We start from the raw sequence: 13496 nt of genomic DNA, 5'->3' as shown, positions 1-13496 counted from the left end.
AAATTTTTTGCCTTAATCATGGCACTTACCCCTTCGGACTTCGGAGAGACTTAGAACCTAACGAGATGATCTGATGATCCAACAATAACTATCACTGTCGCAAAAGTCACTGGGTGAAACTGCTGTTTACACACTACTCTACTTCAAGGCACTTATTGTTCTCCTGACGGAGCTGATGACCCAATTCCTCCAGAGTTCCGAGATTTATCCAGACGGCACGGATGGCCGAATCTCTCCACGGCACGGATGGCCGGATCCCTCAATGGCTCTGATGACCAAATCTTTCGACGGCACGGTTGGCCGAATCTTTCGATGGCACGGATGGCCAAATCTCTCCACGGCACGGATGGCCGGATCTCTCAATGGCACTGATGACCAAATCTTTCGACGGCACGGATGGCCGAATTCGAAACTATTGTTGGAGACATCAACAGTCAAAAACTTTTACGAAGAAGAACATCGGAACGACGTGAAACACATCCAAACCGCTGCCACCAAATTTTTTAGCTGTAGCGTAGTGATGAACTCATTTTTGCCAATGAGATAACAAATCATTATTCTTGATTAAATGATTTTTAATTTTAAATAACAATATATGTACATTCTACATTTTAGTTAAAATACTTTAGTGTCGACCACGTTGGTCGCACATCCATTCACTATCTCGGTTCGTCTCTCTCTCTCCAAGTTCTTATCTCTCGTTAGACGACGGCGTACTACTCTACAGGAGCAGGTGTTTACAACCGGCAGATGTTTTGTCTGCACCCGCCGGAGCAGTCCACATAAGTTCAAGGGGTAGGATTCGATGGACGTCACACTGCATTCTTCTTCGAAAAAAATAGTAAATTTTTAGTCAGACAGAATTTTCTGATTAGTTACAGAATTTTGCGACAGGTGGCACTAGTATGGGAAAAAACTAAAGTACTCCATTTTTAAAATGTTGGCCATTCGCAGTAACAATATAGCACTATCTCTCAACAACAATCCGCAAAAACCCGTTCAAACGTCTCAGCCGGGAGCTACCGTATTTTAGTTTTCCAGACGCCTGTGCCATATTTTAAGAACTTCGTAACTAATTTCGACATTCTGTCAAAATTCTATTCAGGTCATCTCACAATCGTCTCTGCCTCTGCTGAAAAGAGGGAAACCATTTCATCTCAGGGTGCCCCAAGACCACAGAGTTTCACTCTAAATTACCAGACCAGGACATACTGACACTCTGGAAGCGACGCATCACCAGAAGTCCAGCGAATATGACCGAGTGTCGTGGTGGTAAGATGCTTGTCTACCACAGTGAAGGGTTCTTTTTTGTTTTTTTTTAAGCCGAGCACATTTCAGGTCTATCGCCATGGGCAATTTACTACCTAGTGAGTTGTGCCGGAAGTATAAGTATGTGTACCTAACAGTACGTATCAAGTGTTGTGTATTATTTTCAGTGCTGCCATCTATATCTCAGAAGTGAAGAGAGTGAAGTCTAACGACTGAATAATTGTACTGTTTGTAGGACTGTTGCTCTCTGTGGCGAGACATTTTAACGGGGAGATCGGCTCGCATTTGCGTCTTGAAGTTGGGAACCACAGAAAACCAACTTCAGCCGACCACCACTGTGGTGACAGTGGAGCTCGAACCCTGGTAATCGGGATGCGAGTCCGTCACTATGACCACGCGGCCACCGTGAAGGTTGCTGTCACGATCCTGGGTTCGAACCCGAAGCAAAACAGAATTCCGACCGCTCAATTAACAGGACTGATGATTCCATCGACTTCGAATTAACCGCTTCAGAACCAAGACCAAGAATTCCCAGCCAGCATACAACGATCACAAGACTCAGGAAGACGGAAGATCTATCCAGGCAGCCCTTCCTCCCTCGGAGATATCCTCTACGTCCAAATTGCAGTACACAGATGTAAATGTACATAGTTAATTAGTCTAAATTAATATGTGTGTTTAATTTTACTTTCTTCTACATAATATGCATTTCATTATAATATCATTTGTCTCCTATGCTAATCCTGATTTTATCGTGCTCAATGTTTTCTGATAGATGATTACCTCCATCATGCACCCCATCCCCTTACTAGGGTGGAGCTGACGGGCTCCAGCCCAGGGGCCTGGGACGATTTTCATAATTTTTGTTTTTTCCCGCTATAATGGGACACATGAAAGTCTGGCTTTGAAGAGCCCGCAAAAAATCTCAGCCAAGGGCCATGCTCCTGGATGTGGGGGCCACAGTCTCCATAGAATTTATACAATTGTTTCGTTTATTGAATAAATAGAAGATGCTCTCCGACACAACTCAGCCTCCTAGGAGGTGAAGGGAAGAAGTTGTCTTGCACAACAGCTCCGGGCGTAAGCGGTCATCAATCAACGAAATTGGTCAACTCAACTGAAATGTTTGAACAGTTTTTTCTGCGAATTTCGGTCTTAAAGTACACCACGTGCTTAATGCAAATGGTGGATATTTTATAAATATCGTATTTTAGTTTTTCAAGTCTGCAGCGCTATCTGTTGCAATATTTTCTAACTTATTTGGGAATACTGGATTACTCTGAAAATTTATCCTTTCCTCAGGCATAGGCGCATTTTTAAAAATGAGCCTGTCAATTTTGGGGACACGATATTTATTTAAGTAATTTCAATTTCTTTTGACAAATTTATATATTACAGAGAGATAGATGGCCTTTTCTCAGCCCGAGATATCAAGCAAACAGTTATTTTTTGGATATTATGCTGAGGTTAACTCAGAAAGAAAAGTCATCACGTCACCGCCTGGACCCGGTATGCAAGCCCTCTTGCATACCGGGCAAGCATGCTACCATCTACACCACTGGAGACATGACCCTGCCTTCCTTATTTCACGCACTGTGACGTGAGGCGCTGAAGTAGAGGCATTATCAGCCTCTCTTAACTTCAGGAAATGGTCCCCGGGAGAGACGGTTTAGAGAGAGATAGATGGCTTTTTTCTCAGCCCGAGATATCAAGGAAACAGTTATTTTCCGGATATTATGCTGAGGTGAACTGGGAAAGAAAAGTCATCACGTCAAATTTATATATTGATAGAAAAAATTGCAATAAGTTTTATCTTCAGCTCATATTAAGGTGGAATTGAAGCCACCGGCACCGAAAAAAAATGAAAAACGCAGAAAAAGAGGGAAGAAGGTAAGAAGAAACAATTCCCGCATATAGTATTGTTACTGTTAGAAAGAAAAAGGTATGGGTTGTTTTTCTTTGTAATTCTGTGACCGGAAGGAAGAGATTTTTCGATCTGCCCTCATGATAGGTGTAAGGTTGCCATATTTTGGCGACTTCTGGAGTTGAAAATGCATGTATCCACCTCAATTATTAGGTTGTAGCCCTGAGTTCCACAAAACATTTGTGTAAAGCTGAGTAAAACACACGCACACACAGCCACTCCTCGACTTACGAACAGGATCCGTTTCAAGAATAATCCGTTAGTTAAAATCATCGCAATTGAATGACAATTCTTCAATCTCTGGAACAGGATGGAGGAAGGAACTTCTGTTTAACATATTTTTGCCAAATATCAACGACGTTAATCTCAAATTTCCTATGAGTGTCAATCGGTTCGCAAGTCGGAAAGCGACGGTATTTTTTTCTTTTCATGTTGTCCTTTAATTTTTGAATCGACTTTGAAATTTCTATTATTTTCTTAAAACACTCTGTGGACATCACCCGGCAATAGGAGACACCATTTCGGCACCCTACCGGTATGTAAGACACACCATTAAGACAACCACGAAAAATCGTCGCTTCACTAACAGCTAGATGAAATACATCAAAAATTAGTTTTCTAGGCACGGATCCAGGCTGATGTGTCGGGAGGGAGATGCCTTTTTCTGTGCAAGTTTGCACTTTATTTTACAGGTCAGACCAATTTTTCCCACAATATTCTGTCCTTGGGAGGGGCGACTGTTCCTCTTCCATCACCTCCCACGCTCTCTGAATACACAACTGCAGTTATCTTGGAATGCCTACTAATTATTCTGTATGATACATCCATGATTGGATTTTATAGACAAAAAAATGTTTTTCAAGGAAACAGTTATTTTCCGTATATTATGCTGAGGTTAACTCGGAAAGAAAAATCATCAGTCATCTCCGCCGGGACACGAACCAAGCTCCTCTTGCATACCGGGCAAGCATGCTACCATCTACACCACTGGATACATGATCATGCCTTCCTTATTTCACGCACTGTGGCGTGAGGCGCTGAAGTAGAGACATTAGTAACCTCTCTTACTTCTTTCCGAGTTCACCTCACCATATCCAGAAAATAACTATTTCCTTGATACCTTGAGCTGAGAAAAAGTCACCGATCTCTCTCTAAAACATGTTTTTATAAATTTTTCTGTAGTTTTTCCTTCTCTTTACCACAAAATTCGCCGCCCCCCCCCCACCCTACTATAGCAGCGTCCTCTGAGGCTGCTACTTGGGTTGCTCAGCCCTAGAAACACCCCGGGTGTAGTTTACCATTGTTGGATCCGATCGAATTCTTTCTGGAAATCAAAATAAACAACATCTACATTTTTTGCCCTTAACCAAAGCCTTAGTCACGTGACCATAGAAGCAAAGGAAGTTGGTTACACATGGCTTTCCTCTTTCTGAATCCATGCTGATTATCCTACGATATACACTATTCTTGTCTATCCATTTCACCAATAACGTTTTGATAATAATTTCCAGAATTTTCGAGAGGGATCTTGTCAAACTCACTGGTTGATAATTTTGACGGCACCTATCTTTCAGAAATGAAAGTCGTACGTGTATGTCAAGGAAGATTCATTTTATTCGTATTGATGTGTGCAGGCATACATATCTGGCGCTTTTCATGGAAATTTGTGTCATTTTTCTTATAAATTGTTTCTTTCTTCAATTTCTTGAAATAATGTCTATCAATAATTCTCAAATTACTTCTTTCAATAATTTTGACGTTATTCTTTCATTGATTACAAATTTTCTTCAGTTATGGAATAACTTCTGCCACCGATTCCGAAATCATGCCTTTCATGGGTTTTCGTTGTTGATTCTTTGATTTTAGTTACCAATTTTATTATCAATAATTGTGAAATTATTTTTATTCCATAATTCTTAAGATTAATTTTTTTCACTTATTCTTGAGATTACGTCTTTCAATAATTCTTAAATTGTTTCTTTCCGAATTTTTTCGAATATTTCTCACAAAGCTGAGAAACTTTTTTTCATAAATTATGAAATAATTATTTCATTAATTCCAAAATAACCTTATACAGTATATATACGGAGTATTCGTAATTCTGAAGTTATTTCTATCTCTGTTGCTTCAACTTATTTCTTTCGGAAATTCTAAACATATTTCATCCAAGTAGATGCTGCAATTTATAATTAATACGCCATAAAGACTCTATTGTTGTCAATTAAAAATTCACTCTCTAGTAAATATTTTATTCAAAAAATATGTAAAATTCACTCACTTATATATCAGCTTACAAACACTAAACTAATTGGAAGATAAAGGAAATTTACTTGAAAACAGTGTATTTCCCCATTCCGAAATATATTACATCACATCTATATACAAAGCATTAATTAATGAATAATTTATGAGAGCAAAACATTGTTTCGGAATGAATTGTCAAACTAATTGCAAGATATTATATATCTTTCAAAATCTTTCAGTAAAAAAATGAAAACTGAACCGAAATTCCGCTAATTTTCGTCTAACTTGAAGACATTTTTCATAATTTTCGGTTCAGAGTCTAGATACGACGCTTTAAAGGTGCAAGAGACGGATATGCAAATACCCAGAACCCTTAAATTTTGAAGTAGGTTTCTATACTCGCAAATTTACTCAGCAATTTATAAGATTCTTCACCGCTGTTTCGAGCCTGAAACAAATACGTTCTAATTACGCGTTACTCGGGTCGAAATTGCGCTAATTACTAGAAAAAAATGAGCATACACTCTTACACTCAAACTATACACTCTTTTTTTTTTACTGTAGAAGTAATTGGAAACCTAATTATTTATTGTGAAGACGAAGGTATCTACCGTTGCGTCCTTCACTAATTAATCAACGATCCTCTATCTATCCGAATGCACCGTGTTGTTCGATGTTCGGAGCGTTGAGGCTGATAATGGCTTAGTAATGAATACCCAGCACAAAGAGTTTTATGAATTCGTCAATAGTTTAGAATAAACACGAGCTTTAATCCTCTTAGATGCCGCTTCACAAGAATGCAAAGAAATGTTTCGGTACTCGCGATACTTGAGTAGCGAGGAGACTACCACGTCCAGTCATCAGGTAATGGGTCGCGTATGTTTTCTAGCCACCAATGCCACAACATCCCCGTCTGAATGACGCTATAGATAAAAAAATACACGGGCTTTTTCCCTGTAGATGCCGCTTCACAAGAATATAAAGAAACATTTCGGTTCTCGCGATACTGGAGTAGCGAGGAGACTAACACGTCCAGTCATTAGTCAGGTCGCATAGGTTTTCTAGTTGTCAATATTCCAATATCATAATGTGGCGATGCTCTCGGTTGAATGCGTAGGTGTTGGTTTCCAATAACATAACTCTGCCAACACCTCGGTATGTGTGCGCGCCTTTTCTTTGCCTCTGTGTATCGTAACGTGTTTCTTCAAATTAAACTTCATATTTAGCCGTTATCTGGAATCAAACAATTTAATGGAGTCAAAATTTAGCTATCAATCATAATGGTAACCTTATGAGTAGATGACTGTATTGCTAACCATAATCATACAAATTCCATGATGGCGAAGGACCAGGTTTCTGGATAATAAGCAAAAGATAACGTAAGATGTATGAGTAAATGTTGTTCTTTTGGCGGTGGGCATGGATTAAAAAAACGATTCTTTGATCTCTATCTAAATGCTATCAAAATAACCTCTCGTTTTCTAAAACATCCAAAGGAAATCGGAAAAACAAGGGGGAAAATCTTTAGAGGTATCCTATTTTCAAACATCAAAAGGAATTATGTTGACCATAGTTTCAAATTCCTTTGTATGAGAATAACATTGAATTACTTTTCAAATAGCTTCCTAAAAAATGGGTTTTATGATGTTAAGAAGCATCATGACTTCCATATCCAAGGGTATATTCGATATATACACATTTCTAATAACATGAAATACGTCCCATATATCGTGTAATTTTATATACACTGCTCAAAACAATTAGGGGAGCAAGCAAAAAAGTGAAGAAAACCGTGCGAGACAGCCACGTATTGGCATACAATGGATAGTACACGCGTATCAATGCGCAATACAGAAAAAAGACGTAAAAAAGTTTGGAATTAAGCTTTAATTCTTTGAAAATATGGAAAAAACATGATGATTTAGGGCAACAATTTGGTTACATATAAACGATAAAAAAAAGTACTGTTTAGACATGATACATGAGTATTAATAGGGCGTGTGGTCTCCTCGAACAGCTAAGACTGCTGCACACCTGTTTGCCATGGATGCGATGAGGTTATCGATCAGACTTTGGGGAATACTGTTCCACTCCTCAAGAAGTGCAATCTGCAAGTCTCGGACAGTAACAGGCGGCCTTGGTCGCGCACCAATGCGCCGTCCGAGCATGTCCCAAACATGCTCGATTGGATTCAGGTCAGGAGAGTACGCTGGCCGTTCCATACGCTGTATTGACGGAACCAGACCAGAACACGTCGGGTGTCACACTCCAGACCGAATCGGGACTCGTCTGTAAACAGCACTTGGCTCCAATCATGTTGCTCCCAATCTCGATGTTCAGCAGCCCATCTTCTTCGGGCCGCACGATGGCGTGGGGTCAACGGAATGCAGACCATTGGCCTACGTGCATAGAGCCCTCCCTCATGAAGCCGATTACGTACTGCTTGGCTGGACACCCTTCGTCCTGTTGCCAAGAGCAAACGTCTTTGCAGCTGCGTAGCATTCTCTGTTCTGTTTCGACGGGCTGTTAACCGTATATACCGGTCATCAGTTGCTGTAGTGGCGCGTGGCCGACGTCTAACATTCCCTGTTTCTTGGAATCGATTCCACAGCCTTGCAACAACACTTCTGGCGACTCCAACAGCGTCCGCGACACTACGTTGTGTTTGCCCGGATTCCAGTCTGCCTATAACACGCCATGCCATGGATTCCGGTAAATCACGTTGTTGATACATCCTCAAGTCACCTTGTCTCAAAAAAAAAAAATACTGCGCAATCGAATTTCACAGTTACGGCAGTAAAACAGACGTTTCTGCAACATCCCGATTTCTGCCCTTATCTCCTTTTTCTGGTTTTTGACGTCATGAACTTTGATTTGCATATGAAGTTTTCTTCTTCCGTTTCCCGCTAGGCTTTAAATTATGGATGATTCATTTTATGTTACCTATCGGTATACATGTTTGCGTAATTTTGTTAAAACCATGTGCTCCCCTAATTGTTTTGAGCAGTGTATATAATTATATATATCGAAAACTACATTCAAAGTCATTGAAAATTTGCGTGAAATTTCATTCAGATGAAGCATGAGTAAGTCTGCCAAAAAATTCTACATTACATTAGATTTCTTAAGGATTATAAATTCTGATTATTATTAAGATTATTTGTTTGGGTTTAGAGGAATGTAATTTCATTTTTGTCAAGAAATACTATATTAACGGTTGGATTAATTATTTTAATTTTTAAATTGTCGATGAAGACTTTTTTTTAATATAAATTCCATTAATCTATATGATTTCCATTTCACAGAATGAACTTCAAAGTCCCCAAGGAATAGTTCCTTTTTTCCCCTTTTATTATTAAGTAATTTTCCGAGATTTGTTTTCCGGGAATAAACTTTTTCTTTCCGATTGAATACATTCAAATTTCTTTAAAACGGAGTCTAAACAAAAATATAAAAAAAAGTGTCCTTCTTACTAACTAAATTTCGTATTTACGGATGAAAAGCGATTCCACATTACGCACAATTAAATATATTCATTTCGAATTTAGTGACTTCGTTCTAACGAGGTTCTAGGGAATTTCATACTAGTCGTCAAACCGAAAGATACCCAGGCCACTAGCCGATTAAAAATGCGTTGGTTATGTAAGTCTTGAGCTTTATATAGGAAATTTCAATTTCTGAATCAGTTATAGGGAGCTCAAATCCGCTCTACAAATTACCGTGGATGCGGGATCACCCACGCTACTTATGATATGAGGCGAAGGATATACTTTTTTACTGGTTATTATGCCGAGGTGAACTTGGATATAAAAGTCTACTAGTCTCCGCCGGGAATCGAATTCAATCCTCTTGCGATCTGGGCAAGCGTGCCGCTATTCATATACATACCACATGAACATTCCTTCCTTATTTGCGCGCTGTAGTGTGACGCACTGAAGTAGAGGCATAATAGCCCCCATTAACGTTGGCAAATGCTGCCCCCTCCCCCCCATATGGCGGCAGTAGCGAGATTGAGATGATTTTTCTTAAATTTCTTTTTTCTCAGCCCATTGTAAAAAAAAGTCTCCTCCATACATTGGACCAGGGCCGTAACTATGGTGCAGCAGGCGGGTCTCGTGCCTCGGGTTCTAGACCCCGAGAGGCCGTCGATTTCATTCTGAAACCTCTCCTTCAACATTACAAGGGGACGTCAAAATGCACGATTGCCCGGGTGACCAAGCATCTAGTTACGGCTCTGCATTGTGCTGAGGAAAAACCGAAACTAATCTCAATCTCACTACTGCCGCCATACATGCACCTAGTACAAATTCCTCTACTGAATTTCTAGCGAATCGTCGCATGCCGGAATGTGTGTTCTGCGTGTATGTGTGGCCATAACGTAATTATGGTGTCGAGTTGCGCTTGTTTCGTGCTGCCATATGTCTTCCATTTTCTGAAGTAAAGATGGAAATCCTTGAAATTTCTTGTTATGTCAGTATCATGTTATAGGTCTGCCTGCTCTCTGCGGTGGGGTCTTTTCAAATGGGAGACCGGCTCGCATTCACGCCTCGAAGCTGGAAACTCACAGAAAACCAACTTACGGCCGACCACCGCTGTGCCGTCAATGGGGTTTGAACCTGGATCCTCAGGACGAGAGGCCAGCACTGATGCCCACACGACCGTACAGCGACAGCGCGCCACGCTACAAAGCGTAAATAAGGACGGAATAGCCATGTCGTCTGCGGTGTGTATGGATATCACGCTTGCCTTGATTGCAAGGAAACTAGGTTCGATTCCCGGTGGAGACTAGTAAAAGTCTCTTTCCGAGTTCACCTCGGCATACTATCCAGGAAAAAGTCTTTTCTTCAAAGATAGAAAAATATTTTCAATTGCTCTCTTCCTCATAAATGCACACATATAGTCTCTGTGGAATGTATATATAAGTATAATTATCTATATATAATATAAATAGAAATACAACGCCACAACAGGCAAATTGCCCAACGAGGTGGCTGACAAGAACATCATGGATCCCCGAGCCATTTTTTGGAGGCCCTACCTACTACTGATACACCACACATGCACGCCGCCCACACACCCCCCCCCCGGAACCCCCAACGAATCGGTACATGCGGGAATGTGCGAGTACCTGTAGTACACGCGCATATATATATATATATATATATATATATATATATATATATTAGTATGGATATTTTGCATATGTTTAATTGTTGATGCTTAGAAAATTAACATTAAATGTTAATTTTCTTCTTCAAAGTTTACTCATTTCTTTCGTATGTTATTGTTTAGTTTAGTCAGTTTCAGTATTGAGAATACAACGCAAAGGCCAAGTACGAAACTCATGGTGACGAATTTATTCTAAACTGGATTCGATGAAATATACTCAAATGTTAGATAGTAGATGTACGAGAATTATTGATACTTTTGCGATGCTCATATGCTTTATTAAAGTTCACTTTTCGATAAAGACCACGGAGCTGAAATAAAGAGAAGTAAAAAAAACTGAGCATTACTCTTTATTTTAATCGGGACAAATGGTCATCTTACTTGAGATCGGAACTTTTTTTTCAGATATTAATACCAATCGGTTATTGTTATCAAAAACCTCAGTTCCGATGTGATCACATTACTGTAAAAATAACATATGAAATTGTAAAAATACTATCTCGGACTATATAATTATAGTTTTATAATATTAATAAATAATCTGAGTTTCATTTCTTGAATATTCGTTGAAATATGAAGTGCGTACTGCAATTATTTCTGGACTTTCCCATGAACTGTATATGAATATATGCCAATCAATTGCTTTATGTACGTGTAGAATTCCGTATATTATGGAGGTAGGGAATTTCCCGAGAATAATTCTAGCGAACCAATGATATAAATGCTTGAGCCATCAACAGATGTTCGACAATAACCGTAAATAAATCGACAATTCTCTCGAACATACGTTAAATAAACAGAGATACGATTCGAACTACAAACATCTTAGACGAGTTCGTAACCATGAAGATTCGGGCGAACCATTCGTAATATTCCCGAGAATACAAATACGTAGTTATCTTCATATGCATCAATTCTTGAATAATATTCCATTTAAGTATTATTTTGAGAGATTTTATTTTTCGGCTTCGCTCAAAAGAGTAACTCCGAAACAAGAAATACCCTTGACTTGATGTAACTTTCAAATAATAATACCGTATAAAATTTCAATTTATGCTCCCTCTTGAGAAATTGCAGCGAATAATTCAGAAAGTTATAAGCGGATTAGATGAGCATTTCTTGGATTTTTTAGTTATCAAAGGTTGTTTTTTTTTATATTCTGCATAAATATTTGCTATTAATAATGCTGTAAGTATTCCATGATAACATTATAAATACGTATACATCGAATAATAAATGCAATGCTTATTAATGAAATTTTATTTTGTTAGTTTGTTCAGATTTCAACACGCCATCTTCTGGAACTCGTATAAGTTTCTAAATGCGAAATACTTAGGTATAATAATCGCCATCACTGGGAAGGGGGGGGGGGATTATTATGAAGATCTCAATTTCTATGTTTTTTGTTCCGTTTTGTTTTCTATATTTACGAATTTAAAAAATCTATAAAATCGTAAATATAAAAATGGAAAAATTTTGAATACATTTTTTTTTCTCAATACGTGCGAATAAAAAGAAATTAAAAATCATAAACGAAAAAAATAATAAATACAGGAATAAAAAAAATTATAAATCCACAAAAATTAGAAAAAATCATAAATAAAAGAATAAAAAAATCATAAATAAAAGAATAAAAAAATCATAAATAAAAGAATAAAAAAATCATAAATAAAAGAATAAAAAAATCATAAATAAAAGAATAAAAAAAATTATAAATCCACAAAAATAAAAAAAAATTGTAAATACACGAATAAAAACAATTATAAATCCACAAAAATTACAAAAAATCGCAAATATAAGAATAAAGAAAATCATAAATCCCAAAAATTACAAAAAATCATAAATACATGAATAAAAAATTATGAATCTACAAAAATAAAAAATCATAAATAAAAGAATTAAAAAATTATAAATCCACAAAAAGAAAAAAAATTATAAATCCACAAAAATAAAAAAAAATCATAAATACAGGAATAAAAAAAAATCATAAATAAAAGAATAAAAAAATTACAAATCCACAAAAATACGCGATCCCACAATTCAATCGTTTATAATTTGTCCTATAGCGATATGACCGGAGTTGATTGTATGTTGAAAAAGCAAATATACTGCATTCAAGATGCTGTCCAGATGGTGTACGTTCAAAAGTATCTACACAAATATTATATGTTACGATGTGAACCAGACTCAACTGTTCGATACTAAGAATGACAAACTAAAAGCATTCGGATCGGTTGCCCTGTTGTTTAGATTTAGTGTCCCACAGTTCATAAATCTCGCCTTCTCCGAGATTATTTCTTGATACCTTTCAAACTGTCAAAGTTTTCGAATTTATGGTTTTTCTTAGGAAACGCCTTCACGCATATATCGTGTACAAATTGCGAACTTTCTACAAGGAAAAAATATTTCAGGTAGAAGAGATTTATCTTCCGAACATTCCATTAAATATGCCACTGGAACCATTTCGACTCATGTCTTCAGGGATAAAGAGAAAGAACACCTATAGAAATATGTGCGTATAATACAGTAAACGCGATAACTACTGTGCATAATAACTGTACATAATCGCCGACCATTTCCGTAAGTTTAATACATCCCCCCCCCAAATTTACCACATTTATCGGCGATTATGCATAATACCCAAACGTCGTTGATAAACAAGATAAATCGTACTAAATTCGTAACTTTTGTGGTTGTTATTATGCATAGTTCCCATTTCATATTGGTTAATATGATCCAATCGGTGTTAATCCGATGTTAATCGGTCCAATCGTCACTTATTATTTAGATGACCGTAAATGTGGGTCCAGAGTCTGAACAGTATATAATGAACTCTAATTTAACGAATTTTTCCGAACAATCCCAAAATTACTCCTATTTAACGAATTTT

At 37.7% G+C, this 13496-nt stretch overlaps 1 protein-coding gene across 1 annotated transcript in view; it reads left to right on the top strand.

Annotated features, from left to right (window-relative positions):
- Positions 1–13496, top strand: part of LOC149079161 (cardioacceleratory peptide receptor-like) — a 148877-nt gene that overhangs the window by 35878 nt on the left and 99503 nt on the right. The gene's annotated exons all lie outside the window — the stretch shown is intronic.

Source organism: Pholcus phalangioides, unplaced genomic scaffold, assembly GCF_987345545.1.
Source record: "Pholcus phalangioides strain wild (caught in Gottingen) unplaced genomic scaffold, Ppha-v1.0 ptg000012l_1, whole genome shotgun sequence".
Lineage (NCBI taxonomy): Eukaryota > Metazoa > Arthropoda > Arachnida > Araneae > Pholcidae > Pholcus > Pholcus phalangioides.
This window is presented reverse-complemented; position numbering and strand designations above follow the sequence as displayed.